Below are 8,036 nucleotides of genomic sequence, written 5' to 3' on the forward strand. Positions count from 1 at the left end.
CCCACCACCACTGGGGATGTGCCCACAACAAAGGTACATGCCCTTGACCAGAATCGAACCCAGGACCCTTGAGTCCGCAGGCCAATGCTCTATCCACTGAGAAAAACCGATTAGGGCTTTTCATTTTTTGAATGACATGCTGAGTGGTATGCTGAGTACCCCTCATTGTGGTAACAGGTGCCGTATGAATTAACTCCTTTTAAAAAAAGTAATTATCTGTTTGAAATCTGAACATATTTTTGGAAGTGTTAAATGGGACTTTCACCATCCTTGTTTCTTGAACTAAACTTCTTCAAGGTAGTATGTTATCTCTAGTAGGGAGTAACATTTAATGGGTTTCAATAAATGTCCCTTCTTGAAAAGATTTTTCATGAGCAGACCGAGGAATCATTTTGGATAGAAAACCTTTGTCTTTGCCCTCCAAATCTTAAGGAATATTATCTGACTTTATTGTATTGTATTGTATTGTATTGTATTGTATTGTATTGTATTGGTTGTATTTTATTCCTTTCACCTAGAACAGGTCAAGCAGCAGAATTAAATGTCATATTACTGATAAGTTAGGTTATTTCCTATAACACTTCATCTATCTTACATAAAGGGGAGAAAATAAAGACTTCAAAGTACTTAGGCTATATGCCAGACATTGTTTAGACTAGTGCCAAGAAATTAATTGTAAATTATTTTCAATAAATTCTTTTCTGTATGTTTAATTACCTCAGAATGTTGTGCAGATCATCTCATTATATATCATATCAAATTTAAGAAGTCATGGAATAAAAATCTGCAGATGAATAATATTACCAATATTCACTCCTTTGTTGAAAAGTATGAAGCATATTGTATTAATTTATACTGTATAGATTTGAACTTCAAATTATTTTACACGTCTTAATATTTCATACATTGTTTCTGCAGATAATATGTGCAAGCAACAGTGAAGAAATCTAGGGAACATAAGGCTCCAAGGATTATCAATGGAGTGTCTCAAATTTATATTTTGTTGTAAATGCATTTGACCAATTATTTTTTTCATTCTTCATGCCAACTGATTTGCAAGGCCTATAAGAATAGCTAAACGTAACTAGTTAATACTATTCCTTAATTTTTAATATGAAACTATAATCTTTAAAACATTAAATACTTACAACTTGGAATTTATATTGCCAGGTTTCTTTCAAGTTACAAAGGCAGGTAGTCTTATGTTATAGCATTTTAGACACCTGATGTGTGACCCTGGTATTAATAGAGGACAATTTCCTTCTCTTAAGCTGTTTAGTCCTTACTTGTTTCCAGGCTGACATTACTGACACCTGACACTGTTCATTCTCCAGTTTAAAAGTGAAAAGCTTCTTCGAAAGAAAAGCCTCTCGTCCATTTTAATTTCCTAAAGAGTTTACTCCTTTGGGCAAAATAATCGTGTGGAGCACCTGGGGTGCAAGTGCTGAAGAAATACCCAGCCAAACCCAGCCGCAGCTGTGCTGTAATCACTGGAGTGTGCCCGGTGCATAATGGCACATTAGGTAGGCATTGATCTCTGCCAGTTTATGAGGTCTCTTACAGAATTAGGCAGACTTTTTCACGGAAACCCATGGAGCAGAAACTGCTACTTCTAAGCTAATCCACTTTCAAATTGCCATCCAATTGTGGCTGATGACCTCACTACAAATCCGCTTATCTACCTCCAAGCACTCAACAAGCAAAGGAGAATCAATCGTCATTTTCCTTTATTTTCAGCTCTTTATACAAAACTCCCCTCGCCCTTCTTATTCACCTTTTAGTGCCACTGCAGCTGTGGAGATAAGCATGATAAATAGTAAACTCTGTCTAATTGTCGGTGTTTATTTCGAAGGTGGGAAAGTAGAATATGTGCTTAGTATGATACAAGGTTTAACTAAGATTTGATTTAAAAATTGCTGCTAGAGCAACCAAAGGACTTGTGTGCATACATATAAGCATAACCAATGGACACAGACACCAGGGGGGTGAGGGCATGAGCGGGAGTGGGGTGAGGGGGCATTCGGGGATAAGGACACATATGTAATACCTTAATCAATAATAAATAAATAAATAAATAAATAAATAAATAAATAAATAAATAAATAAATAAAATGCTGCTACAAATTATGGCTAATTTAATTCATTTATTTTCAATAATTTATTCAGACTGAAGTATACTGAATGCCTGATCAAAACAATTATTATAACTAGAATATATAGCTATTCCTCAGTGAAAACCCTGAGTCCAGTTTAATCATCTGAATAGAAAAAACTTAAAGCAGTTAAAAGAAAACCTGTTTGGGGGAAAATAAAGGCAATGCTCAATAGTTTATGTAACTGAAGGCAGCATCATGTAAAAATCATGTAGGAGGTATTAAACACAAACATTAGAATCAACCAAAACCTATTCCTAGTTTCTCCTCAAGATACTTGATCACAGAAGATAATAGTAGTGACTTTATGATCCACAGTGTTTGGTAGTTGCAATTATGTGTAAATAAAGAATGTATAAAAGTGATATTGACTTGCACTACTTTTTCTTAGAGAATTATAATTAGCTATAATGTTCAAAGGCCCTTCGATGTATTTAAAAAGTCAGTGTTTAGTGCATATTTTGTAGGTTATTTATATTTATGAAAAAAAAATCTTGCCTGGCTCTCTCAAAGTTTTTCATGTGGACCATTTAGTAGAAACCAAATTGGTAAATTATTGTATGTATGGGAATATTCGTTTGCATATTTCTTGAAGCAAACAATATACAAATAGCAATTTGAACACAGTTCTAGCAAAATTGCGGAATGTCTGTTTACAAGTGCATTGGACAAAGTAGTTACAAAAATGTTAGCCTTGGCAGGGTGATGGATGAGGCAGAGAAATAATTATTTCCATGTCTATAATTAAAGCACATATTTTTGAATGTTTCCATCTCGAATGTAATCAAAATTCAAACATCTGGACCAGTCATTGCTGCGAAGCCTCATCTTAGCTGGTTTACTTGCAGTGCCCTGGAAATGGACTGGCAGAAATACCTAGCCAGAGCCAGGCTAACAGCACTTTACTTTCCTGAAAAAATGTCTTCTCAGAGGAGTTGGAGGTGCTTTCTCACAGTTGCCTTTTGATTTCTGCAGGTATATCATGTCTTCCTTCTGAACATTAATCAAACTGCTTCTTATATTTGTGCATGAACTAGGGTAAGCCATTTGTAAAGTGAGACAATATTACCTATTTCAACCTACCTAAAAGTAGCTGGCATGAGAGATACCATATTAAATCACAGATGAAAAAACACACAAAATAAAATTATATTTTGGTTTAAAATATCTTAATTTTACCAGTAACATTATCAAATCCTGGATTACCTATATGAATGGATGAGGAAGAGCCACTGGTCTATAAATTACAAACAATCATCTAAAATATTATTTCAAGTACATTCATCATCTCATTTTCTAAAATATCTATGTTATAATTAATATTTTCAAATATAATCAACATCTATTTACCTCGACTAGTGAAAATATAAGAAGCTACATAAGAGGAAAAATTAAATTCCCTATATTAAATCCTTCCCTCATGCCTTGGGTTTCTAAGGTCAACAGCAGGTTCTTCCACATTTTCTTCACATGATGAGAATATATATACACATATATAATATAGATTGAGTTTTATGTTACCTGTTAAAAAACAGGATCACAATATAAAAGTTGTTTAGCAAAATTTGTTTTTCATGAAACATACATCATGAATAGACCTCTACTTGAATACACAGATCTGATCCATACTGTTAGTTAATGTGTAATATTCAACAGTATCGATTAAAACCAAACTACTTAACTCATCCCCAGTGAACATTTGGATACTCATGGTGGTCAGGTATTTACTTTGTCATTATTTATTTGTTGTTGTTGTTCATTAGTTGTTATTTTATTAAAATATGTACTTTTTATTTTAGTAGATATTTCTTGACTAGTTTTCACGAATTCATGGCCATCTGGATTCCCTCCAGCAAAGAGTGTGCACATTTCTGGGCACCCTAGATAATACTGACCAACTTTCGTCCTCTTAATTTTTACCAAGCTGATGGAAGATAAATGGTATCTCATGATTGCTGTAGTTGGAGTTCCCTGCCAGTAAGCTTTAGCATCTTTCATATGTTTGTTGCATATTACAGCTTGCTCTGCTGTAATTTCCTATTTTTATGCTTTGGCCAGTTTTATATCAGGTTATTTGTCTGTATTTGTCATCATAATTAAATAAATTAAATTCCTATGTTCATTCCATAGGAGTTATATAAAAGCTTATAAAGACTAAGTGGGCACTCTGCAATCTTAGTACTTAATAAAGTTTATTGAAAATTGTACTGTATTGCCCCCATAATGACATTCTTTTGATTGTAAGGTACTTGTTGTAAATTCTGTTTTGTCAATATTTTATCATAATGCCTGGTATTCTCTACATATACCAGAAATAAACAATAAGCTCCTAAAATGGTGAGAAAAAGAACATCTTCAATTACACTACTGGGTATTGAAGGAAGGAATCACATCTCATATTCAAGCATCCCAACAGAAAGCTTTTGAGAAAATACCTCTGAGTTAATTGGTCACACAATCTTTTTTCTAGCTTTACTGAGATATTATCAACATAAAACACTGTGTAAATTTAAGGTGTACAGCCAAATGATTTGATATATGTGTGTAGTATTATGACTTGATTACCACAATAAGGTTAGTTGACACATTCATCACCCCGCATAATTACCATTTGTGTGTCTCTATGATGAGAACATTTCATATCTATTCATTCCCTTAAAAACTTTCTAGGATATAATACAGTATTGTTAGCTGTAGTCAGCATGTGAACTTTAGATCCCCAGAACTTTTTCATCTTGTAACTGGAAGGTTGGGCCCTGTAACCAGTGTCTCCCTTTTTCCCTATCCCTGAGCCCTGACAACTACCATTCTACCTTGTTTCCAGAAGTTTAGCATTTTTAGTCTTCATATATAAGTGAGTTCATATAGTATTTGTCTTTCTCTGTCTGACATTATACTTTGGTTGCTCAATCTTGAAACACTTTTCCCTACCTTCACATTTACTCCCTAAAGTTTTAAGTTTAAATCTGTGAGACTATAATGGAAGGGGCCTTTCTCTTCTCACTGCTTTCTGTAGGACCTTTGTATAGTATATATTTTTAATATTAATTTTTCTTAGTTTTTTTTACTTTTAGTATTATGTTCTTTTCATCCAAACTTGGCAATTGATGGTTGTGTGGAATTTCAGCTAACACATCTCAGATGTGCATGATCTCAGCCTGTGGGATATGAATGAAAGGATTAAATGTTGAAGGCACCTCCACCTAATTTCAGAGTCTAGACTAACAATTGGTCTAAGAATATTTCTATAAGACAATGGTCTCTTGATTCAAAATAGACATTAATCAAAATGCTGACAATATTATTTTGTTGTTAAATGAGTGACATTCCATTTGTTATTTTTTGTAGCATATTCTTACACTAAGTCTCCAGGTTGTGGAAGTAAAGGTTTTCTTCATTCACAAAATGTGACTGCTATAATTTATCTTGTGCTTGAGACAAAACTCTTAAAACAAATACATCTCTTAAGGCAGGAAATAACTGAAATAGAATCCATAACTGAAAAAGTATCTTTATAGCTTTCAAAAAGTATTATTTCTATACCTAGGCTTTCTATCGACTGTGCTTATTTGGGACAAATCATTTTGCTTCCCATCCTCATTTCTTTCATTCTTATACCTAAATGAATTGCACAGAATTATCTCCAAAATCTCTTTCTGCTCTAAATTTGCTTTCTTTGGTAAATGCATTTCAACTGTAAGCAAACAAATTTGTAATTATGTCCTCTGATAGATACTCAAGATGAAGTTTTAAATAAGTTTTACTACATATTGCAACATGTCTATAAGTGTGTAAGTCAAAGTCACTTTAATAGTTAATATTCTTATTTGAATGGAAGTAGTAAGATGCCATGAAAGTAATTAATCAAAATATATATTTAAATGTATGCTCAACTAATCAAGCAATCAATATATTAATTAGTGAATAGAATAGTTAACTTATTAATTACTGAATAAAATAGGTAATATAAAATAGTTAATATAAAATAGTTTGTAGTTTACTTTCATTGATGATCAAGTAAAAAAGAACTATAATTAGGTCTGAAAAACTATTACATTAATAATTTGCTTAGAAAACAACTTTTTTCTATTACCCAACTTAATAGAAAATATATTTTATAGAAACACTGAATGAGAAGTTATACATGTAACAAATAATGCAAAATATGAAGACTTTTATTGTGAAAGTAATATTGGACTGAGACATGCAGGTTTATGTGGAGTTGGCCAGATGAGTGAATGAGATTGAAGTTAGGCATTTGAGCAGACCAACTGATACACCATTTTATGTAGTTTCTTCAAAATGGCAACCTCGATATGTGGCCTTCTTTTTTATAATGAATTCAAGCAACATATTCATCTATTACTTTAGAAATTGGTTGAGATTGATAGATATACTTTTCATATTAGTTAGTAGGAAAAATATGAGTGTCTCAATTAATTTGGTTTTATTGTTTCTTTACCAAAACGAAGGAAGTTACATGGGAAAGCAAACAACCTGGAAGTACTAAAGGAATTTTAAAACACAACTGAGTTGGTCATCTTATACAATTTGATTTCAACAATCAGTGCAAGTCTACAAAAATGAAGACAACATGTTACTGGCAAAATGGTAGGTACATAGTCCAATGGAAAAATTAAGAGAACAGAACTAGGCCATTGATTTTTGACAAAGTTTCTATGGTAATGGGGAAAGGTATGTCTTTTCAGTCAATATCTAGGACAACTAGACACTGATAATGAAACAGATGTTTAATCTCAACACCTACCTCAAATTACATACTCAAAATGGATGATAGTCTTTCGAAGGTGAAAATAGTAAAACACAAGAAAATATTGTAGAAAAGTTTAATGCTGGGGTAAAGAAAGATTTCCTAGTACTCAATAGTACAAATTATAAACAAAGAAAAAATGATGTATTACACTTCATCAATATAAAATTTTTCTACCAAAGAAACTTTAGAAAATTAAAAAGAAAACCATTGAATGAGAGAAAATATTCACACACCATATATGTCTACCATATGTCTTATATCCTGATTAAATAAAATGTTCTCACAATTCAAAAATGATAAGGCAAAAAGTCAATTAATTTCAATAACATATTTCAATAGATATTTCAAAAATGATATAGAGATGCAAATACTCAAATTAAAAGATGCTCAACATCATTAGTCATGATAGAAATTAAAATTAAAGCTCCAATTGAAATACCATCATATACACATTAAAATAGATAAAATGAAGAAAGACTGACAATATGAAATTCTGCAAGGATGTAGAGTAGAGATCAGCAAACTTTTTGTTTAAGAAGCCAAGTAGCAAATATTTTAAACTTTCAGTGCAATATGGCCTTTGTCACAATTACCAAAATCAGCTTCTGTAGCATAAAAGCAACTCATTCATAAACAAATAAGTGTGGCTGTGTTCCAATATATTTTTTACAAATAAAGCTGAATTTGGCTCAAGAGCTATAGTTCACAGACCCAGATGCATAGAAACAATAACTCTCATACATTGCTCAGGTGAATGCCAGGTAGTACAATTGCTTTAGAAAACTCATTTCTTAAAAACTTAAAGATATGCCTACCAAATGACCCAGATGTTCTAATCCCACAGGTTTTTCCAAGAGAAATAAAATCACATGTCCACAGAAAGACATGTACACAAATGTTCATAAAAAGTTAGTTCCCAAAAGTCAAAAAGTCAAGATAAGGAAACAAAGAAGTATTCATCAATAAGTGAATGAATAAATAAATGTAGTATATCCATTCAGTGGAATGCTATTTAGAAATAAAAAGTGCACTGCTGATAAATACAAGGATATAAATAAATCATTATGATAAGTAGAAAATGCACTTATTTATATGATTCCATTTAAAAT

This window comes from Myotis daubentonii, chromosome 10, assembly GCF_963259705.1.
Source record: "Myotis daubentonii chromosome 10, mMyoDau2.1, whole genome shotgun sequence".
In the NCBI taxonomy this organism is placed as follows: domain Eukaryota; kingdom Metazoa; phylum Chordata; class Mammalia; order Chiroptera; family Vespertilionidae; genus Myotis; species Myotis daubentonii.